At 36.0% G+C, this 25,122-nt stretch overlaps 1 long non-coding RNA gene and 1 other non-coding gene across 2 annotated transcripts; both read right to left on the bottom strand.

Annotated features, from left to right (window-relative positions):
* Positions 1 to 17,909: 17,909 nt before the first annotated feature.
* Positions 17,910 to 18,350, bottom strand: LOC112712975 (uncharacterized). The gene is made up of 3 exons (XR_003158004.2): positions 18,252 to 18,350; positions 18,048 to 18,149; positions 17,910 to 17,969 (listed from the first exon to the last, which is right to left on the bottom strand). It is a non-coding gene; the product is annotated as an uncharacterized lncRNA (long non-coding RNA).
* Positions 18,351 to 24,664: 6,314 nt separating this feature from the next.
* On the bottom strand, positions 24,665 to 24,773 carry LOC112713824 (small nucleolar RNA R71). Its single transcript, XR_003158784.1, has one exon. It is a non-coding gene; the product is annotated as a small nucleolar RNA R71 (small nucleolar RNA).
* Positions 24,774 to 25,122: the final 349 nt, after the last annotated feature.

Below are 25,122 nucleotides of genomic sequence, written 5' to 3'. Positions count from 1 at the left end.
TAGCTTACTTATCTTTGAGTGAAGTTATCTTATCTTTTTAGGGAAACCGCCTTATCTTTCTAGGCTCTTGCCGCCTTTAGATTGGGCTGTGTTCCTTTTTTTGGGCCTACATTGGGCTTTTATGATGCCTAATGCTAGGGAATCTTGATAAACCCCGTTTTAACGGTTTATCTTGTATTGATTTTAAGAGATTTTATCACCTTTTACCCACATTTATTCAATGAAATAGCATGATTTTGTGATTGTCTCCTTATTTGTGCTTAGATGTGAAAACATGCTTTTTAGGCCTTTAACTTGATGATTTTGATTCACCTTTGATTCCACTAGATGCCTTGATGTGTTTGTTAGTGATTTCAGATTGAAAAGGCTAGGAATAGATCAAAGGAGTGAAGAGGAAAGCATGCAAAGTAGAGAAATCATAAAAAGGCAAAGAAGTTGAACTCGCCCATGGATGCGTGCACGCACCTGGCGCTTGCGCGCACCTTGTGAATCACCTCATGGACGCGTACGCGTGCTGTGCGCGTATGCGTCGGTGCTGGTTTATGATTTTTTAATGAAAACGTGACCAACGAATTCTCAAGGGTTGTGGGGCCCAATCCCAGCCAACTTTGGCGCCAAAGATGCTATTTAAAGCCAAGGATTGAAGAGCAAAGGGACATTAGTTCATTCCCACTCATTAGGATTAGTTTAGAAGTAGTTTTAGAGAGAGAATATCTCACTTCTCTCTAGCATTAGGATTAGGTTTAGGTTAATCTCTCATCTTAGATCTAGGTTTAATTCATGCTTTGATTCACTTTTCCTTTATCAATTCTTAATCTTCTCCTCTTCCTCTCTCTAGTTATGTACTTTACTTCATGTAATTCTTCATCTTGTTATGGATAGATTGTTGTTCTTTTATTTCCTCTTTCAATAATGCAATTTGAGGTAATTCATAATAAATGTCTTTCTTTTGATTGTTGTTGTTAATTCCTTTCAATAATTGTTGTTAGATTTCATTCTTGTTGTCAATTTACTATGCTTTCCTTTTATGCCTTCCAAGTGTTTGATGAAATGCTTGGTTGGATTTTAGAGTAGAGTTTTATGTTCTTGGCTTGGAAAGGTAACTTAGGAAGTCTTGAGTTACTAATGTCCAAGTAATTGATGATTGGGATCCATTGACTCTAGTTCTCACTAATTGAATTAGTGGAGAGTTAGGACTTATGGACTAGGATTGATATAGCTCATTTGACTTTCCTTTACTACTAGTTAGAGGATGATTTAATGAGATTAATCCTTGCTAATTCTCATATTGTGGTTAGTGATTAAGATAGAGATCCTTGACCACCAACGCTTGCCAAGACCTTTTTAGGCCTTAGTTTATTTTCTTGCCATTTATCTTTCATGTTTCTTATTAAAACCCCAAAAATAACTCACAACCAATAACAAAACACTTCATTACAATTCCTAGGGAGAACGATCCAAGGTTTGAATACTTTGATTATAAATTTTAGGGGTTTGTTACTTGTGACAAACAATCTTTTGTATGAAAGGATTATTGTTGGTTTAGAAACTATACTTGCAACAAGAATTCATTTGTGAAATTCTAAACCGTCAAAAATCCAATCATCAAAATGGCGCCGTTGCCAGGGAATTGCAATGGTGTTGTGTTATTCGTTATTGTATATATGTGAATATTGTGAATATGTTTGCTTTTTGCTTCTTTGTTAGTTTTTAGTTTGTTCTCTTTATTTGTTACTATATTTTTTTATTTTCGCCCTCTCTTGCTACCATGAATTCTCACTTTGGCTATGAGTGTGATTACAACTATGGTGTAGGTAATGAGAGCTTCAATGAGAATGTGTCTCAAGAATGGGATAATCAATGGTGGGAGGAGCCATATGCATATGATCAATCTTCATGCCAACAACCTCCACCAATGCACTATGAAGAAGAGCCATTCTATGATACATACCAATCCAATGGCTATGGTGAATCTCCTTGTGACTTTCAAGAACCACCACCATATGCCTATGAATCATATCCTCAACATGATCATCAACTATACTCACAAGCCTCTTTTAACCAAATACCTCCATATGACTCTAATCCTTATCCACCACACCAACCTCCTTTTGAACCATATGAGCCATACATGGAACCACAATTCCAAGATTACTACTCCCAAGAACCACCTCAATACACACCACCACCTTACCAAGAAGAACCACCTTCCTATAATGAACCCTTTCTCCAAGACAATGAACCCTCTTACCCACTCCAATCCTCAATGGATGAAATCCTTAGCCTTATACTTCAAGGGCAAGGAGAAATGCAAAGGGAGACACTAGAATTTATGGCTACCTTGGCCAAGGTAGTAAGCATTTTAGCCTCCCAATGCTTGAGCACTCAAAGCACTCCCATGGTTACATGTGGAGAATCAATTAAAGAGCATAGCATGAAGGAGAGATTGGAAACTCCGGTGGAAAATAAGGAATGCCACTTTGTATTAGAACAATTGGAGAAGCCTATGATTATTGAAGAAAAGGAAGAAGTTGTTAAAGACTTAGGAGATGCGGAACCTCCTTGGGAAGCTAAAATCATAGAAAATCCTTCCAAGAAGAGTGAATTTGATGTTGAGGAGGAGAGTGGACAACCTCCAAGGCAACTTTTGAATGAAGACTTGGAAGGAGTGAAGCAAGAATTGAGTTCCCTTGGTGATGAAGATCATGCATCCAATCGTCTTGGTGAAGAATCCTTTGAATTTGAAGAACCTTCTCTTAATGAATTTGAAAGTGATATGGAGGTAGATTTCTCTCGTCCTCCCATTTATGATTTGAGTGATGGAGAAGAGTGGGATGAAAATGATGAACAAAGGATTGAAAGTGAAGAAGTTTGTGAAAAGGTGGAGGCAATCAAGGAAGAAAACAAAGGAGTGGAGCTTACTAGCACATTGGAAATACATCTCCCCAAGCCACCACCATCCACTCTCTCATTCAAGTGGGTAAATTCCTTATACTCAAGCTTTATTATTCCCCTTGAATATGGTTTGCTTGAAACGGATGGTAAACTTAGATATATTTGTGGCTTTAAGAGTAAAAAGGAGATGGTTAGTGGTTGGAAATGCCATTCTAGGTTCACCATGGTTACATGTTCAAAGCTTAATAGCAAGAGTTGGTGTAGAACTAGATTGCTTGGGTCTAGAATGATGTTTGGTCATTTCTTTGAGAATTCACTTTGCTCACCACCCACATGGACTAATGATAATCAACTTGGAGATGGGTGTGAAAATAAAGTGTGGGATCCCGGATTACAAGAAGTGGTTCAACATTGGGAGCCCATGGTTTGTGAAGAACTCCATCAAAGCTTGGAGATATTGATCTTAAATGATGGAGCTTATTGGAAGTCCAAGCATTGGTGAAAGTTCCAAGATGAGTACAAGCACAAGCCACCTTGAGAGAATCTCCCCATAAGTCCAACTTAAGGACAATAAATAAAAGTGCTAGGTGGGAGACACCCCACCATGGTAACATCTTTTCATTTTCTCTTTTGTAAATACTGTAGAATTTAGTTGATTTCATATTTTGTTTAGTTAGTGAGTATATTTGGTAGTTTAGTATGGTAAATAAGGTTTTAGGGTGTTATGGTAGCTGTTTGGAGGTTTGGAATGCTTGGATTGGTGCAAAAACATAGAAAATTTTTGAAAAACAGAGCACCATCCACGCGTACGCGCACTGCGTGCGTACGCGTGCATCAAGCATTTTCGACCATCCACGCGTGCGCGCAATGCGTGCGTACGCGTGGATTGAGAAGTTCCACCCTCCATGCATTTTCCAGAGAGTTGTGCCTGCGCCGCGCCAACGTTGTGCCTTTGGCACAAACCTATTCGCGCGCACGCGCACATGACGCGTGCGCACCACTCTCGGAATAATCCTTCGATGCGGACGCACCCTGTACGTGTACGCGTCGGGTCCATTGCACCACAACCCACGCGCGCGGGCCATATGCGCGTACGCGCGGATCCCCTTTTCTCAACACTTCTCTTTTCTTCCCCTCTTTCCATTTCTTTCCTTCCCCTTTCCTCTTCCCTTCTTCTACCTCTCATCCATCACTTCCAAACACCATTGATAACCATTTATTTTAGTTAGTTAATTAGTTATTAAGGTAGTTAATTAGTTAGTTTTAGTTTAGTTTCATTTTATTTTTCTCTCTTTCCATTATAAGTGTTGGATTATGGATTTTGCTTACCATATATTGTTGCTTATTACTAATTGAATTCTATCTTAGCATAATTGTTTTAAATATTCTTTGTTGGATTCTATCATTGAGGTTATATTTTGCTACTTGGTTTTGAGTTTTTCATGCTTACCTTTTGAAAAATACCAAGTGATGAGAATTGCCTTCGAGCTTATAACTCTTTTGAATTGCATGTTGTAGCTAGCCATCATGTGATTTGAATCCTTTTCCTCGATTAGGCAACCTCTTGATAGATGATGTTGTGCATTTATCCTAATGCATTGTATTTCTTGATTCTATGCATCCATATACTTTAGCTTGAATGCTTTCATGCTTCTTTAATGCTTGTTTTACCTTACAAGTTCACTTAAAGCATCTCAAGCATACTAGAATGAGTAAAGTGCATGCTTCTTTTGTGGCATAGATTTTTATGCTAATGTGTGTTCTAAACCGCGTAATTTAGAATTCACACACTTATTTGTCATTAATGTCACACTAATCAACCACTCAACTCTAGTTATTTACCTCATTCCAACATTGTATGCTTCCTTGCTTTTATATCTTCTCATCTTATGGTGTTATATTTTTTATTTTCATTATGAATGCACCACAAGCAAACATGGAAGCAAGACTAAGAACACGCAGCAACCCGGAGAGTCGCCGTACCCCCTTACTCATCTTTGAGTGCACCAAGGACGGTGCAAACTTTTAAGTGTAGGGAGGTTGTCCGACCGGTCGGCGATTTTGGGTGACAAGTTTCTAATTCCTTGCATTTCATTCTAGGATTTTAGGATTTTTACTTGCATTTTAGGATTTTTACTTGCCTTTTCTCATTTTTGCATATACATACACAATAAGCTTAGTCAAAATAATGAAAATTTTTCAAGATTTCTATCTATAGGGCACCAATTGATTTGAGTGAAAACTTTTCATAGAACTTGCTTGAATTATATATCTTGTGGATCATGTTTTTGAGCTAAGAACACAAGCAAGTGAGTTTTGAGCCTAATGGTGTGGTTACATCTTATAACCACTTATTTTCCTTCTTCTGTGCATTATTCTCTTTCTATGAATGTAATCTTTGATTTGTTTGATTCTTTATGTCCTTTATTTTGTGTATTCATGCATTTATATGATTGAGGCCATCATTTCATTAGCTCACTTACCCAAATAGCCTTACCTTTTATCTTCCATTGTTAGCCAACTTTGAACCTACGATTAACCCACTTGTTCTTAATTTAGCACATTACAAGCCTTAAAGCGAAAAACAATAAATGTCCTTAATTTGGATCTTTGATTGGCTTAGGCTAGTGTGTGTGAGTACCATTCAAGTGTGGGAATCTTGGGACATTGTGGGAATAAAAAAGGTAGTTTTGTATTGTTATTGAAAATATTGGAAATTGGGTACATACTCATATATTGATCAAATGTAAAACCTTATGCATTGATGTTCTTGTATATAGAAAAAAAAAGAAAAATGAGAAAAAGAAAAGAAAAAAAAGAGAAAAATAATATGGAAAAGAAAAAAAATAGAAAAAGAAAGAAAAAAGAAGAAAAATAATAACAAGGGGACAAAATGCCCCAAAGCGAAGCTCAATAAGATCAATGCATAAGTGTTGTGAAATGAAAAAGAAAATTCATGAGTATATGAAAAAGTAAAAAATGGGTAGTTAGGCTAGCTTTGAAATTGTATAGGATGTCATAGGTTAGGTGGGAAGTTTAAGCTTATCAAAGATTCAAATTTCAAGCTCACTTAACCATATATGCATCATACCTTGACCCTAGCCCCATTACAACCAAAGAAAAGACCTCATGATACTTGTATGCATGCATGAAATATATGTTGATTGTTAGAAGAAGAACAAATCTTGGAAAGCATGATTAGGGGAGAATTGAGAGAATCAACCCTAAACACTTGAGCGAATAGAGTGCAAACACATCCGGTGAGGGTTCGATGCTCGACTACATGTTTCCACCTACAATCATCAATTTTCATGCATGTTTGTAAAAATATTTAATAGCTCAATTCAATTGTGGATTCGACTTGCTAGTCCTTAGCCCTTGTGCATATATGCTTCTTGGGAATTGATTTATTTTGACCAAGCAATTGCATTCATGTAGATAGTTGCATATAGGTAGATTGCATTTAGTTAGTTTCCATTTGAATAAACGCCATACCCTTACTTCATTCTTGGTTTAAGCATGAGGACATGCTTGGTTTAAGTGTGGGGAGGTTGATAAACCCCATTTTAACAGTTTATCTTGTATTAATTTTACGAGATTTTATCACCTTTTACCCACATTTATTCAATGAAATAGCATGGTTTTGTGATTGTCTCCTTATTTGTGCTTAGATGTGAAAATATGCTTTTTAGGCCTTTAACTTGATGAATTTGATTCACCTTTGATTCCACTAGATGCCTTGATGTGTTTGTTAGTGATTTCAGATTGAAAAGGCTAGGAATGGATCAAAGGAATGAAGAGGAAAGCATGAAAAGTAGAGAAATCATGAAAAGGCAAAGTCGTTGAACTCACCCATGGACGCACGCACGCACCTGGCGCTTTCGCGCACCTTGCTAATCACCCCATGGACGCGTACGCGTCGGTGCTCATTTATGATTTTTTAATGAAAACATGACCAACGAATTCTCAAGGGTTGTGGGGCCCAATCCCAGCCAACTTTGGCGCCAAAGATGCTATTTAATGCCAAGGATTGAAGAGCAAAGGGACATTAGTTCATTCTCACTCATTAGGATTAGTTTAGAAGTAGTTTTAGAGAGAGAATATCTCAGTTCTCTCTAGCAATAGGATTAGGTTTAGGTTAATCTCTCATCTTAGATCTAGGTTTAATTCATGCTTTGATTCACTTTTCCTTTATCAATTATTAATCTTCTCCTCTTTCTCTCTCTAGTTATGTACTTTACTTCTTGTAATTCTTCATCTTGTTATGGATAGATTGTTGTTCTTTTATTTCCTCTTTCAATAATGCAATTTGAGGTAATTCATAATAAATGTCTTTCTTTTGATTGTTGTTGTTAATTCCTTTCAATAATTGTTGTTAGATTTCATTCTTGTTGTCAATTTACTATGCTTTCTTTTTATGCCTTCCAAGTGTTTGATGAAATGCTTGGTTGGATTTTAGAGTAGAGTTTTATGTTCCTGGCTTGGAAAGGTAACTTAGGAACTCTTGAGTTACTAATTTCCAAGTAATTGATGATTGGGATCCATTGACTCTAGTTCTCACTAATTGAATTAGTGGAGAGTTAGGACTTATGGACTAGGATTGATATAGCTCATTTGACTTTACTTTACTACTAGTTAGAGGATGATTTAATGAGATTAATCCTTGCCAATTCTCATATTGTGGTTAGTGATTAGGATAGAGATCCTTGACCACCAACCCTTGCCAAGACCGTTTTAGGCCTTAGTTTACTTTCTTGCCATTTATCTTTCATGTTTCTTATTAAAACCCCAAAAATAACTCACAACCAATAACAAAACACTTCATTACAATTCCTAGGGAGAACGACCCGAGGTTTGAATACTTCGGTTATAAATTTTAGGGGTTTGTTACTTGTGACAAACAATCTTTTGTATGAAAGGATTATTGTTGGTTTAGAAACTATACTTGCAACGAGAATTCATTTGTGAAATTCTAAACCGTCAAAAATCCAATCATCACATCTTGGCCAATTTCACTAGCCTTTTCTTTACATATTTTAGGTAGTTTCATGCATTTTCTTAGGAAATTAGCAAGTTTTTGGGTAAATATGTACTTACTTCTTGATTCAAGCAAACATTGTGAAATTTGCATGATTTCATGAGAATAATGCATGAATTGAATGCCAATTTAGATGATGCAGGAGCTCATAATATAGAACAAGGCTTTGATGCATCTTGTTTGTTTGATTTCAGGCAAAATGAAGCATAGAAGAGCCACGTTAGTAGACACGTTAGTACCACTATCGTGGTCACTAACGTGGAAAGGGAGTAAGCTTGCAATATTAGTGGTAAGGTTAACACCACTAACGTCTTCGAAGGCCATCTTAACCCATGTTAGTAGCCACATTAGTTGCACTAACGTAGGGACTAACGTGGAAGAAAGAAGAAGCTCCAATGTTAGTGGTAAAGTTAACACCACTAACGTTGCAAAGGCCACAAATAACCACGTTAAGAGCCACATTAACGTCATTAACGTGAGCTCTAACGTGGAGCAAAAAGAATCACCAATGTTAGTGACACTAACTTTGTCACTGACATTATATCAGGCCAACTTTACCCACGTTAGTGGTCACGTTAATGCCACTAAAGTAGGAGGTAACGTGGAGCAAGGAGTATAAGAAGCCAACGTTAGTGACACTAACTTTGTCACTAACGTCGGAGATGGCTAGTATGCCCACTTTAATGGCCATGTTAATGCCATTAACGTGAGCACTAACGTGGAAGGGAAGGAGTTTTGTAACGTAAGTGACAAAGTTAGTGTCACTAACGTCTTCGTGTCATGGCATGCCTACGTTGATGACCACGTTAGAAAACTAACGTGGACCATTAATGTGGGAAAAAATCAAGGGTGTAGCAATATTGGCGAAGTTAGCACCAATAACGCTATCAAAGGTTAGAAAAGGCTACGTTAGTGGTTGATGAGCGGATAATTTATACGCTTTTTAGCAATGTTTTTACATAGTTTTTAATATGATTTAGTTACATTTTAGTATATTTTTATTAGTTTCTATGTAAAAATCACACTTCTGGACTTTACTATGAGTTTGTGTGTTTTTCTGTGATTTCAGGTATTCTCTAGCTGAAATTGAGGGGCCTGAGCAAAAATCTAATTCAGAGGCTGAGAAAGGACTGAAGATGCTGTTGGATTCTAGCCTCCCTGCACTCGAAGTGGATTTTCTAGAGCTACAGAAGCCCAATTGGCGCGCTCTCAATTGAGTTGGAAAGAAGACATCTTGGGCTTTCCAGAAATGTATAATAGTTCATACTTTGCCCGAGATTTGATGACCCAAACTGGCATCCAAATTCCCACCAGAAACCCTTCTCTAGCGTAAAACGCCAGAATTGGCACCAAAGCTGGAGTTAAACGCCCAAACTAGCACCAAAACTGGCGTTTAAACTCCAAGAAGAGCCTATGCACGTGAAAGCTTCAATGCTCAGTCCAAACACACACCAACTGGGCCCCGGAAGCGGATTTCTGCACTATTTACACTTAGTTACTCATTTTCTGTAAACCTAGTTTACTAGTTTAGTATAAATAGCACTTTTTACTATTGTATTCATCTCTTCAGATCATTTTTGAGACTATCTTTGGATCACTTTTGATCTCTTGACCACATTTTGGGGGATGGCCATTCAGCCATGCCTGGACCTTCATCACTTATGTATTTTCAATGGTAGGGTTTCTACACCTCATAGATTAAGGTGTGGAGCTCTGCTATTCCTCATGAATTAATGCAAGTATTATGGTTTTTCTACTCAATTCAGCCCTACTTCTCCTCCAAGATATACTCTTGTACTTAATTCAGTTAAGTCAGAATGAAGGGGTGACCTGTGACAATCACCTAATCTTCGTTACTCGCTTAGCCAAGATCCGTGTGCCTGACAACCACAAAGCAGTCTACATGATGTTCAATGTAGTCATTAGATGACAGCTTGAGTATATTCTCTTTGGTCTCTGACCCACGGATTTGAATTACTGATGATTAGATTTTTGATGGTTTAAAATTTCACAAATGAATTTTCGTTGCAAGTATAGTTCCTAAACCAAACAATAACCTTTTCATACAAAAAGTTGTTTGTCACTAAAACAAACTCCTAAATTTATAAACCGAAGTATTGGAACCTCGGGTCGTTCTCCCTAGGAATTACAATAAAGTGTCTTGTTATTGGTTGTGAGTTATTTTGGGGTTTTTGAGATTTTAGACAAGAAATATAAATGGCAAAGAAAATAAACTAACAACTAACAAAGCTCTTGGCAAGATATGAGAACTAGAAATCCTATCCTAGTAATCCTCCTCAATTGTGATAACAAATTGTCCATTACTCCCACTTAGTTAACCTCTAACCATGGAGGAAAGTCAAGTGGATGAATCAATTTCATTCCTCAAGTCTTAATCAACTCCTAAAGGAAAGCCTAGCTTTAAAGGAATTCAAATCAATCAACAACTTCTAATTATCAATCAACAAAGGAATTAGATAACTTAAGAGTCACTGATTACTCTACCTAGGCCAAGAGGAACAAAACCTACACTAAAATCCAACCAAGCATTTCATCAAACACTTGGAAGGCACAAAAGAAATGCATAGTAAATTGACAATAAGAATGAAATCTAACAACAATTATTGAAAGGAATTAACAACAACAATTAAAAGAAACACATATATTATGAATTACCTTGAATTGAATGGAAAGAAAATAGAAGGGATAAGACTAGATCTACAACAAAGTATAAGAACAACATAAAGGAAATTACAACAAAAGAATAGAGGAAGATGAATGTAACAACAAGGAATTGAAAGGTAGAAGTAGAAGAAAGAATGAATGAAAACCAAGATCTAAGAACTAAACCTAATCCTAATTATAGAGAGAAGTGAGAGCTTCTCTCTCTAGAAACTAACTCTAACTACTAAACTAAGCTAAACTAAACTAATGATCAAAAGTATGTAAAAGTATGTTGATTCCCCTTCAATCCTTGGCTTAAATAGTATCAGAAATGAGTTGGATTGGGCCCACAAGGCTTTAGAATTCGCTGGCCACGTAATGCTTTAAGTGGATCATATGGCAGCAACGACGCGTGCACGTACAGTGTGCGTGCACGTCACCATACGTGTAGCAACTTTGGCAAATCTTATATCATTTCGAAACCTCGAATGTTAGATTTCCAACCCAACTAGAACCGTATCATTTGGACCTCTGTAGCTCAAGTTATGGCTGATTAAGTGCGAAGAGGTCGGCTTGACAGCTTTTGCGATTCCTTCATTTCTTCATGAGTTCTCCATTTTTACATTCTTTTCCTTTATTCCCTTTATCCAATCTTTGCCTCCTAAATCTAAAATCACTTAACAAACATATGAAGTCATCTAATGGAATCAAAGGTAAATTAAATTTAGCTATTTTAAGACCTAAAAAGCATGTTTTCACCCTTAAGCATAATTAAAGGAGAAGTTATAAAATCATGCTATTTCATTGGATAAATGTGGGTAAAAGGTGATAAAATCCCCTAAATTTAACACAAGATAAACCCTACAAATGGGGTTTATCAACCTCCCCACACTTAAACTAAGCATGTCCTCATGCTTAAGCCAAGAGAGAAACAAAGGGTATCAACATTTATTCAATGTAAATTAACCAAATGCAATCTACCTATATGAAACTATCTAAATGAATGCAATTGCTTGGTCAAAATAAATCAATTCCCAAGAAGCATATATTCATAAGGCCTAGGACTAGCAAGTCTAATCCACAATTGAATTGAGTTATTAAATATTTTTACAAACTTGCATGAAAAGTGATATTTATAGATAGAAGCATGTAATTAAGCATCAAACCCTCACCGGATGTATTCGCACTCTATTCGCTCAAGTGTTTGGGGTTGATTCTCTCAATTCTCTCCTAATCATGCTTTCCAAGATTTGTTTTTCTTATAACAATCAACATTTATTCCATGCATGCATACAAGTATCATGAGGTCTTTTCTTTAGGTTGTAATGTGGCTAGGCTCAAGGTATGATGCATCTTTGGTTAAGTGAGCTTGAAATTTGAATCTTTGATAAGCTTAAACTTCCCACCTAACCTATGACATCCTATCCAATTTCAAAGCTAACATAACTACCCATTCTTCACTTTTTCACATACTCATGTATTCCTTTTTATTTCACAACACATATGCATTGATTTTATTGGACGTTGCTTCACTTGGGGCATTTTGTCCCCTTTTTATTACTTTTCTTTTTTTTTCTTTCTTTTTCTATTTTTTTCTTTTCCATATTGTTTTTCTTTTTCTTTTCTTTTTTCTTTTGTTTTTCTCATTTTTTTCTTTCTATATACAAGAGCATCAATGCATAAGGTTTTACATTTGATCAATACATGAGTATGTATCCAATTCTCAATATTTTCAACAAAATACAAAATAGACCCCTTTTTCCCAACCAATGTCCCATGTTTTCCCACTCTTGAATGATGCTCACACACACTAGCCTAAGTTAATCAAAGATCCAAATAAGGGCATTTATTGTTTTGCGCTTTAAGGCTTGTAATATGCTAAATTAAGAACAAAGTGAGTCAATCATAGGCTCAAATTTAGCTAACAAAGGAATATAAAAGGTAAGGATTTTTGGGTAAGTGAGCTAATGAAATGATAGCCTCAATCATATAAATGCATGAATACACAAAATAATGGACATAAAGAATCAAACAATTCAAAGATTACAATCATAGAAAGAGAATAATGCACACAAGAAGGAAAATAAGTGGTTATAAGATGTAACCACACTATTAGGCTAAAAACTCACTTGCTTGTGTTCTTAGCTCAAAATTCATGTTCCACAATATATATAATTCAAGCAAGTTCTATGAAAAGTTTTCACTCAAATCAATTGAGATGTCCTATAGATAGAAATCTTGAAAAACTTCATTATTTTGACTAAGCTTATTTTGTATATGTATGCAAGATTAGGAAAAATGAAAAATAAAAAAATCCAAAAAAAAAACCTAAAATGAAATGCAAAAGTGTTGAGATTAGAAATTTGTCACCCAAAATCGCCGATCGGTCGGATGACCTCCCCACACTTAAAGGTTTGCACCGTCCTCGGTGCACTCAAAGATGAGCAAGGGGGTACGGTGAATCTCCGGATTGCTGTGTGTTTTTAGTCTTGCTTCCATTATTGCTTGTGGTGCATCAACCATGAAAAACAAAAATATAACACCATAAGGTAGGGTAATACAATAGCAATGAAGCATAATTGTTTGAATGAGGTAAATCACTAGAATTGAGTGAGTGAATTAGTGTGACATTAAGAAATATTAGGTATGTGAATTCTAAATTGCGCGGTTTAGAACACACATTAGCATAAAAAGCTATGTCACAAAAGAAGCATGCACTTCACTTATCCTAGTGTGCTTGAGATGCTTTAAGTAAACTTGTAAGGTAAAACAAGCATTAAAGAAGCATGAAAGCATTCAAGCTAAAGCATATGGATGCATATAATAATGAAACACCATGCACTAAGGTAAATGCATAACATCATCCATCAAGAAGTTTCCTAATCACAAAATAAGGCTCAAATCACATGGTGGCCAAATCATGTAATTCAAGAAGAGTCACAAGCTCGAAGGCAATTCTCATCACTTGGCATTCTTAAAAGGTGAGCATGAAAAACTCAAAACCAAGTAGCAAAATATAACCTCAACAATAAAATCCAACAAAGATTATAATCATAATGATGTTAAGAAAACATCCCTTTTTAATACTCAACAGCAATTAATGGTAAACAAGAATAACAATCCAACACTTATAATGAAAAAGAGACAATGAAATGAAAACTAACTAAAACTAACTAACTAACTAAAATAAATGGTTAACAATGCTGTTTGGGAGTGTTAGATGGGGGGTAGAAGAAGGGAAGAAGAAAGGAGAAGGAAAGAAATATAAGGAGGAGAAAAAAAATGTAGTGAAGGAAGGGCATCCGCGCATACGCGTGCATGGCGCGCGCGCGTCGATGGCATATTTCAAGAGTTGTGCGTACGCGTCCTGTGCGCATACGCGCGAGTGGGGTTGTGCCAAAGGCACAACGTTGGCGCAGCACAGGCACAGCTCTCTGGAAAATGTATGGAATGTGGAACTTCTCAAACTACGCGTGCGCGTGCATGGCGCGCGCGCGTGGATGGTCCAAAACGCTTGATGCATGGGTTCGCGTGTATTGCGCGCACGCGTGGATGGTGCTCTGTTTTCAAAAATTTTTCTATGTTTTTGAACCAATCCAAGCATTCCAAACCTCCAAATAGCTACCAAAACACCTTAAAACCTTATTTAACATACTAAACTATCAACCATACTCAACTAACTAGACAACATGTGAAATCAACTAAACTCTACACTATTTACAAAAGAGAAAATGAAAAGATGTTACCATGGTGGGGTGTCTCCCACCTAGCACCCCATTGTGCCCCAAGATTTCCTATGGGTTGAGCCAAGTGTTGATGGAGTTCTTCACAAGCTTGGGGCTCCCAAAGTTAGTCCTTTTTTTCTAATCCGGGATCCCACACTTTATTTTCACACCCGTCTTGAAGTTGATCATCATTATTAATCCATCCGGGTGGTAAGCAAGATGAATTCTCAAGGTGATACCAAACTCTCCTTTTAGACCCATTCAAGTGAGCACTAGCCCAACCCTTGGATCTAAGCCTTGAGGTATCAAACAAAATGAGCCTTGATTTGCAATGCCATCCACTAAACATTCTTCTCTTACGCTTTATCCCACAAATTATCCTAAGTTGACCATCCGTTTCAAGCAAACCATAGTCAAGTGGGGTAATAAAGCTAATAGAAATGAGTTTTACCCACTCAAGTGAAGGACTAGATGACAACCTAGGCAAAGAATCTTCCAAAGATCTTGACAAAGCGCACTCAACTTCCGTTCTTCTTTTTCTAAAGGCTTCCACCTCTTTACAAGATTTTTCAAATTCAATCCTTTGTTCATCAATTTCATCTAATTCTTCTCCATCACTTAAATCATAAATGGGAGGTTGAGAGAAATCTACCTCCACATCGCTCTCTTCTTCATCGGGAGAAGGGTCTTCAAGTTCAAAGGATTCACCACCATTAGGATTTGATGCTTGGTCTTCATCTCCAAGGGAACTCAACTCTTGCTCCATTCCTTCCAAATCTTCATATGGGATATGCCTTGGAGGTTGTGCACATCCCTCCTCAGCATCAAATTCAATCTTCTTAGAGGAGTTTTCTATAACTCTAGGTTCCCATGGAGGTTTCGCATCTCCTAAGTCTTCAACCACTTCTTCCCCTTCTTCAATAATCGTAGGCTCCTCTAATTGTTCCAACACAAAGTGGCATTCCTCCTTTTCCACCGGAGTTTCCAATCTCTCTTTCATTTTATGCTCTTCTTTTGATTCTCCACATGTAGCCATGAGAGTTCCTTGAGTGTCCAAAAGTTGGGATGCTAACCGGTTTACCACCTCATCCAAGGCGGTCATGAATTGTTGCACATCCCTTGTCATCTCCTCTTTTCCTTGAAGAAGAACACCGAGGGTTTCATCCATTAGAGGTTGGGGTGGATGGGAGGGTTTATCATATTGGGGGAAGGGTTCATAATAGGAAGGTGGTTCATCATAATTAGGGTATGGTCACTACAAGAAAAACATCCATTCAGGTACACTTAAAAAGTGTAGCCAAAAGTGAAAAAAAAAATGATGCCTTACGCTATGGCTATGCTTTTTGGGCTACGGCTACGTTTTTTATGGTGATTCCTATTCGGCCGTTGCCTTTTCTCAAAGGCTACACTTTCCTGCACCAAGGGCTACGCTTTTGGCATTAGGGAATAGGCTACGCTTTTCAAGTGATGCTATCCAGGACCAAAGGCTACGCTTTTCAGCTTTCATTTTTCCAGAATAGGCTATGCTTTTCAACGCTACTGCATCACTTGTAAAGCGTAGCCACATTGTATACAATAGCTACTTTTTATAAGTGTAGCCTTAGGTCTCTTTTTTTTTAGTATACTATAGCTACTGTATATAAGTGTAGCCTTAGGTCCCTCATTATTTTTTTTCTATATATATATATATTCTAATAATTTTTTTTCTCTAAAACCTAATATTTAGTAATATGATTATATATATAATCCTATTTTTTTAATTAAATTAGTCAAAAATTATAAAATAAAAATAAATACACCATACAATATTCTTTAAATAATAAAAATTATCCTTTAACAAAATATATTTATAATGAACTAAAAATATTGGAAAGATCATAAATGAGTATTCATACATCTCACACTAAATTAAACATACCCATATCAAAATATGCATTAGACCACTTAGAATTTACTACTAATAAACTATAGATAAATAAAAATCAGGAAAATGTAAACTAAAACCATGATTACTGTGAGATACAAGTTGTAACAATGCAACCAATAACTATGGAAAAATCCTGTGTTGCAGGGCCAATGTTTAATGGCACTACCGAGAAATATAAGCATTGCAGAAGCATTTGGGACTCCCAGAGCTGTCACCACCAGTAAACATGACGACAAACTGAGAAGTGCAAATTGTAAAAGGGAGTAAAACATCACCACAAAATTTCATCATGTATAAATACACAAATTCACAGAAGAAAAAGCCAGGCCTATACTAGTGAAGAAACAAGTGCATTTTGATTATGATAGTTCATCATTATGCATAAAATACTTAAACAATATCACAAAACACTGTCACCAATGAGAATTCAAAAGGATAGCACAGTAACATAAAAAGGATAAAGGAAATAGTAAAGTAAAAAGAACATATAATTACCATAAAAGATGCCACATGTGTTATTTCAAAGCATGTAATAGAGGTCCTAGAATGATGCTTCCCAAGAAACTTGTCATTTCCTTAAGAACTCCAATTCTATTGCATAAAAAAGAGAATATTGTAACTTGTGAAAAATGGAGAGGAAGATGACCTGTTGTAGTACATGGTGGGAAGGAGAATTTGGGCTTGATATGATGTGTAAGTAATCTATGGACCCTAAAACTTGGATATAAATATGGTTTATGCAGAATGAAAACAAAGGACACAACAAAGATATTAGAACCATAGTGTGCTAGCAAGTGAAAGAAATCTTTACAAAGCACAAAAATATATATCCTCTCACCAATTCAAAGAAGAGGATGATATCACCCGCATACCGGTCTTTAAAGTAAGATCCAGAGGAGCCTTCCGGCCGGGAATATGGTATTTGGATATGAAATTGGCTGCAAAGCTTGATATCATATCCCTATATCTTTCAGTTGAGTCAGCAGCTAAACCAGTTCGGGCACATGGCTTTGGTGCAACCAGACCTCTTAATGCTTTGCCCTATAATATTAAGTGATAACCTCCTTAAAATACAGAATCTAAATTATAATCCCACAACTTATAATTTCATACCACATCAACTACAGTCAATCCAGAAGATTTATCAACAGCTAACAAAAGTTCAGAAACACTTCGAAAATTGACTTGGCTACACTCAGTAGTTGTTTGACAAGCTTGCAATATACCATCCTTGTTAACTTCACCTGAAGTAGCAGAATTCTCCATGCTGCCAACAATTATGAATAGAATAAAAAATAGTGAAAAGTTGACAATGATATCAAGTGATGAATAGACAATGAGGCAAACCATGAACTCCCTTACTGTCTCTTGGCAGCTGAAGTAGAAAAAACCAAAACATTTTTCAAGTTACTAGTAGTAGTTTTCTCCAAAGATGGATTTTCCTGAACATAGTAAGATAGTAACAGTTTTAATTTGTTCAAACTTCAACCTCGATAACTATAAAATAATGAGAGAACTGTAATTGAATGAAGAAGTAAACCAACCAAGCTGAATAAGAATCATGAGTTTGGCAAATAAAATAACCTTTGCATTTTCTTTTCCAGAAACAACTCCAAACTTGGACTTTCTGGCCAAAAATACTTCATCAACACACTTGTTGGTGTATTTTGGGCTCCTCAACATCCCTGGTCTCTTATCCACATTATCCATCTGATTGGTGCTGCAAACATAAATCAACCAAAATCTCTGAAATCTTGAAATTGGTGCTTAACATAGAGAATAGTCTTATATATGTTACCTCTGCATCCTTAACAATTGGTGCTTGCAGCCCATTAATGACTTCTTTTGCATCATATATCACTCTCGCATTCCTGTTATTTGTATCCTTCACTTTATTGTTCTGCCCCATCAAAATGGTTATGAAATTAGCATAAATCTAACATAGAATAGAATTAATTGTTTAAGAATCGATAAGTGAAAAATTTTAAAGACAATATAATACCTATCCCAATGACCATCAACTTCATACAGAACATTCAAAGTTTATGAATTAAGGATCTTCCCTTTGACCACTTTCTGATTTCCACCAAATCCAAGAAAATAATGAGTTGATTTGTAAGATAAATCAGCCTCAAGTCCTGTCTCTATTGATTTTATATTAATTTTGCCAATCCAATCAACAGCAGGAACTGGAATTATTCCGAATAAAAGCTGATAATATTCTCGTCTCCATTAGAATCAGTTTCGAACACCCTTAGCTCTATGATCTTACAACGAAGCATATTAACAAGGGTCATATCCAGTAGGTATGACATGAGAAAGCTAAAACCCTCAATTCATCAGAAATTGAATAAAGAACAAAACTAGAATTCAACACTAATAATAACAAGTAATGCTCAAATGTGACACGAAAAAGCTTCTAACACAGACAGCATCGCAGAAATTGAACCAGACATAGAAAAATCCTAATTAAAAATTAAATTGTGATATAGGAACCCTAATTAAATTTAACACAGGCTAGTAGGAATTAAGAACCCTAATTGCCTAAATCAGGAAAAAAAATTAAAAGCCTACCTGTCGTCGATGAGAGAGTGAATCGAGCAGGGATAGACGGAGCAGAGGCGGCACGATTAGCAAAGGAGATGCGGAGCAAAGCAGAAAAGCACGGCGAGGAGGTGGTGCGACGTAAGAGAGCTGCGGCGTCATTGCGAAGTAGCAGAGCTGCGGCAGCGGTGCAGTGTAACAGAGTGGCGGTGGTGGCGTGGCGTGGCGTAGCAGAGCCGTGTGAGGATGTGGTGCAAGGAGAAGAGCCATGTGATGGCGTAGTAGAGCTATGAACTCTTAGCTTTATGCAAAATGATGATAGCGTAGGGAAAAGGGGGAAGAGGGGAAAAAATTCACTGGGTGTTATGTGCTTTGGGTAGGAGAGAAGGAATGAAAGACTGAAGGCATTCGATGAAGAAGAAACAAAAAAAATTTCCCTAAGTCCTATATACGTGTGTTTGGGGTTTTTACATTAGGCAACACTTTTAAAGCGTACCCAAAACATAACAAATAGGTTACTCTTTAAAAGCGCTTCCTTTGGTTAATAAAGTGAAGCCATAGCTTTTAAGATAAGGCTACGCTTTATAAGTGATATCTATAACATCTAAGGAGACGCTTTTCAAGTGATCCCACAAATGTGTTTCCTATTCTCCAACAAAAAGGAAACACGGAGAAAAGCGTAGCCTATTCTAAGAATAGGCTATGCTTTTTAAATGTAGCCTAAAAAAAGTGTGGCTGAATGAGTGTTTTTCTTGTAGTGGGTGGTTAAACATTCTCCACTTTTTCCACTTGTTGCACAACGTGCTCCATGGTTGCTTGAAATTGATCCAATGCTTCCTTGAGACGATCCCTTGACTCTTGGTCCGCTTGGATATCATGAGTAGGATCATAGGGCTCTTGGATTGAAGGACATGAGTATTCTTTCATGGGAGGTTGTGGTGGAAAGTAGTATTCATCTTGTGGTTGGAAAGTTTCATATATTGGAGGTGGTTCATCTTGGTAATAATATGGAGGGGGTGGCTCTTGAAAATGTTGATGTTGGAGTGGTGGTGGTTCTATGTGTGGTTCATATGGCTCATATGGTTGTTGGTAGGATGGATATGGATTAGGGTCATATGAAGGTGTTTGGTGGTAGAGGGCTTGTGAGTATGGTTCATGTTGAGGATATGACTCATAGGCATATGGTGGTGGTTCTTGAAAGTCACAAGGAGATTCACCATAGCCATTTGATTGCTGTGCATCATAGAATGGCTCTTCTTCATAGTGCATTGGTGGAGGTTGTTGCCATGAAGATTGATCATATGCATATGGCTCCTCCCACCTTTGAGTGTCCCATCATTGATACACATTCTCATTGAAGTTCTCATCACCTACAACATAGTTGTAATCACACTTATAGCCAAAGTGAGAATTCATGATGAAAAGAGAAAAAAAATCAAAAGCTAATAGAAAATAAGAGAAACAAAATTCTACAAATAGCAAACAAAGCAAAAAAGCAAGATATTCACACTATTCACATATGTACAATAACCAATAACATAACACCATTGCAATTCCCCGGCAAAGGCGCCATTTTTGATGATTAGATTTTTGATGGTTTATAATTTCACAAATGAATTTTCATTGCAAGTATAGTTCCTAAACCAAACAATAACCTTTTCATACAAAAAGTTATTTGTCACTAAAACAAACCCCTAAATTTATAAACCAAAGTATTGGAACCTCGGGTCGTTCTCCCTAGGAATTACAATAAAGTGTCTTGTTATTGGTTGTGAGTTATTTTAGGGTTTTTGAGATTTTAGACAAGAAATATAAATGGCAAAGAAAATAAACTAACAACTAACAAAGCTCTTGGCAAGATATGAGAACTAGAAATCCTATCCTAGTTATACTCCTCAATTATGATAACAAATTGTCCATTACTCCCACTTAGTTAACCTCTAACCATGGAGGAATGTCAAGTGGATGAATCAATTTGATTCTTCAAGTCTTAATCAACTCCTAGAGGAAAGACTAGCTTTAGAGGCATTCAAATCAATTAGCAACTTCTAATTATCAATGAACAAAGGAATTAGATAACTCAAGAGTCACTAATTACTCTACCTAGGCCAAGAGGAACAAAACCTACACTAAAATCCAACCAAGCATTTCATCAAACACTTGGAAGGCACAAAAGAAAAGCATAGTAAATTGACAATAAGAATGAAATCTAACAACAATTATTGAAAGGAATTAACAACAACAATTAAAAGAAACACATTTATTATGAATTACCTTGAATTGAATCGAAAGAAAATAGAAGGGATAAGACTAGATCTACAACAAAGTATAAGAACAACATAAAGGAAATTACAACAAAAGAATAAAGGAAGATGAATGTAACAACAAGGAATTGAAAGGTAGAAGTAGAAGAAAGAATGAATGAAAACCTAGATCTAAGAACTAAACCTAATCCTAATTATAGAGAGAAGTGAGAGCTTCTCTCTCTAGAAACTAACTCTAACTACTAAACTAAGCTAAACTAAACTAATGATCAAAAGTATGTAAAAGTATGTTGATTCCCCTTCAATCCTTGGCTTAAATAGCATCATAAAAGAGTTGGATTGGGCCCCTAAGGCTTTAGAATTCGCTGGCCACGTATTGCTTTAAGTGGATCATATGGCAGCAATGACGTGTGCGCGTATAGTGCGCGTACGCGTCACCATACGTGCAGAAACTATGGAAAATCTTATATCGTTTCGAAGCCTCGGATGTTAGCTTTCTAACCCAACTAGAACCGCATAATTTGGACCTCTGTAGCTCATGTTATGGCCAATTAAGTGCAAAGAGGTCGGCTTGACAGCTTTTGCGATTCCTTCATTTCTTCATGAGTTCTCCATTTTTACATGCTTTTCCTTTATTCCCTTTATCCAATCTTTGCCTCCTAAATCTGAAATCACTTAACAAACATATCAAGGCATCTAATGGAATCAAAGGTAAATTTAATTTAGCTATTTTATGACCTAAAAAGCATGTTTTCACTCTTAAGCACAATTAAAGGAGAAGTTATAAAACCATGCTATTTCATTGGATAAATGTGGGTAAAAGGTGATAAAATCCCCTAAATTTAACACAAGATATACCCTACAAATGGGGTTAATCAATTACCTCTCCTAACAATAGAGCATCCGTGACGTTAGAACCTTCGTGGTATAAGCTAGAACCAATTGGCAACATTCTTGTGATCTGGAAAGTCTAAACTTTGTCTGTGGTATTCCGAGTAGGATCTGGGATGGGATGACTGTGACGAGCTTCAAACTAGTGACCGTTGGGCGCAGTGACAGTGTGCAAAAGAATAAATGTATTCTATTCCGACACAATCGAGAACCGACAACTGATTAGCCATGTGGGAAACCGTAGAGGACATGTTTTCACTGAGAGGAAGGATGGTAGCCATTGACAACGGTGATCAACCAACATACAGCTTGCCATGGAAGGGAGTACGAATGATTGGATAAGGACAATAGGAAAGCTGAGGCTCAGAGGGAACAAAGCATCTCCATACGCTTATCTGAAATTCCCACCAATAAATTGCATAAGTATCTCTATCCTATTTTATGTTTTATTTCTCTTTTAATTATCAAAACCTCATAACCATTTGAATCTGCCTAACTGAGATTTACAAGATGACCATAGCTTGCTTCAAGCCGACAATCTCCGTGGGATCGACCCTTACTCACGTAAGGTATTACTTGGACGACCCAGGACACTTGCTGGTCAGCTATGTGGTGTTGTGAAAAGTGTGATTTACGATTTCGTGTATCAAGTTTTTGGTGCCATTGCCGAGGATTATTCGAGTTTGGACAACTGACGGTTCATCTTGTTGCTTAGATTAGGTAATTTCCTTCTTGTTTCAACCTTTATTTTATATTCAAAAAGTTTTCAAAAATCTTTCAAAAATTTTCTTCTTTTTCGTTTTTCCAAAATTTTTTCAAAAAAAATTTTAATAAAATCATTAAAACCAAAAAATTTTTTGTGTTTCTTGTTTGAGTCTAGAGTCAAATTTTAAGTTTGGTGTCAATTGCATTTTTTTATCTTTCTAGCATTTTTTGAAAACTCATGCATATGTTCTTCTTGATCATCAAGTTGTTCTTGATGATTGTCTTTATTTGATCTTGTGATTTTCTTGTTTTGAGTATTTTCTTATTTTTCATATGCATTTTTAATTTGTTAGTGTCTAAGCATTAAAAATTTCTAAGTTTGGTGTCTTGCATGTGTTTCTTTTCTTAAAAATATTTCAAAAATATGTTCTTGATGTTCATCATGATCTTCAAAGTGTTATTGGTGTTCATCTTGACATTCAAAGTGTTCTTGCATGCATCATTTGTTTTGACCTTAAAATTTTCATGTTTTGAGTCATTTTTGTGTTTTTCTCTCTCATTAAAAATTCAAAAATAAAAAATACCTTTTCCTTATTTGTCTCATAAATTTTGAAATTCTAGATTGACTCAGTCAATTTTTTTTTTAATTTAGTTGTTTCTTATGAGTCAAGTCAATTTTTCAAGTTAAAAATCCTATCTTTTCAAAACTTTTTCAAAAATAAAATCTTTTTCATTTTTATTTCATGTTTTTCGAAAAATTTAAAAAAAAATTTGATTTTCAAAATCTTTTTCTTATTTTTTTTTCATAATTTTTGAAATTATTACTAACAATTAATGTCTTGATTCGAAAATTTCAAGTTTGTTACTTTCTTGTTAAAAAAGGTTCAATCTTTAAATTCTAGAATAATATCTTTTAGTTCTTGTTAGTCAAGTCATCAACTTCAATTTTCAAAATCAAATCTTTTTAAATTTCTTTTTCAAATCTTTTTCAAAATAGATTTCAATCATATCTTTTTCAAAACTGAATTTCAAAATCTTTTTTTAACTTCTTATCTTTTCAAAATTTATTTTCAAATCTTTTTCAATTAACTACTTTTCTCTCTTTGTAATTTTTGAAGACCACTAACAACCTTTTCAAAAAAAAACTCTTTTTAATTAACTAATTATTTTAAACTCTAATTTTATTTTATTTCTTCTAATATTTTCGAATACTAACCAATAATTAAAAATAAAAACAAAAATATTTTTCTTTTCTTTTCTTCTAATTAATTTTCGAATTTCATCTCACTCTCAACTCTTTCTATTTATTTATTTAATTACTAACACTTCTCTCTCCCTCTATGTGTTCGAATTCTCTTTATTTTCTCTCTACCTCATTCTTCTCTTCTTCTCTTCTTCTACTCACATAAAGGAATCTCTATACTGTGACATAGAGAATTCCTCTTCTTTTCTGTTCTCTTCTTTTTCACATGAGCAGGAATAAGGATAAGGATATTCTTGTTGAAGTCGATCCTGTACCTGAAAGAACTCTGAAGAGGAAGCTAAGAGAAGCTAAAGCACAAATCTCTGGAGAGGACTTGACAGAAATTTTTGAAAACGAAGAAGACATGGCAGCCAAAAATAACAGTAATGCCAGAGATTCAAGGAAGACGCTTGGTGACTATGCCGCACCAACTTCCAACTTCTATGGAAGAAGCATCTCAATTCCTGCCATTGGAGAAAACAACTTTGAGCTTAAGCCTCAATTAGTTTCTCTAATACAGCAGAACTGCAAGTTTCATGGACTTCCATCAGAAGATCCTCATCAGTTCTTATCTGAATTCTTATAGATCTGTGATACTGTTAAGACCAATGGGGTTGATCTCGAGGTCTACAACTTATGCTTTTCCCCTTTGTTGTGAGAGACAGAGCTAGAACATGGTTGGACACGCAACCTAGAGAAAGCCTGAACTCTTAGAACAAGTTGGTCAATGCTTTCTTGACCAAATTCTTTCCACCTCAAAAGATGAGTAAGCTCAGAGTGGATGTCCAAACCTTCAGACAGAAGGAAGGTGAATCCCTCTATGAAGCTTGGGAAAGATACAAGCAATTAACCAAAAGGTGTCCTTCTAACATGTTTTCAAAATGGAGCATCATATGTATATTCTATGATGGTCTGTCTGAGTTATCTAAGATGTCATTGGACTACTCTGTTGGTGGATCTCTTCATCTAAAAACGCCTGCAGAAGCCCAGGAACTCATTGAAATGGTCGCAAATAACCAGTTCATGTACACTTCTGAGAGAAATCTTGTGAATAATGGGGTGACTCAGAAGAAAGGAGTTCTTGAGATTGACACTCTTAATGCCATATTGGCTCAGAACAAAATAATGACTCAGCAAGTCAATATGATTTCTCAGAGTCTGACTGGATTGCAAGCTAAAGACGCCTCCTCTGAAGGAGAAGCTTATGACCCTGAGAATCCTGCAAT

The sequence above is a fragment of the Arachis hypogaea genome, chromosome 9 (genome assembly GCF_003086295.3).
Source record: "Arachis hypogaea cultivar Tifrunner chromosome 9, arahy.Tifrunner.gnm2.J5K5, whole genome shotgun sequence".
In the NCBI taxonomy this organism is placed as follows: domain Eukaryota; kingdom Viridiplantae; phylum Streptophyta; class Magnoliopsida; order Fabales; family Fabaceae; genus Arachis; species Arachis hypogaea.
The sequence above is the reverse complement of the archived record's forward strand: the minus strand, read 5'-3'. Positions and strand labels throughout refer to the sequence as shown.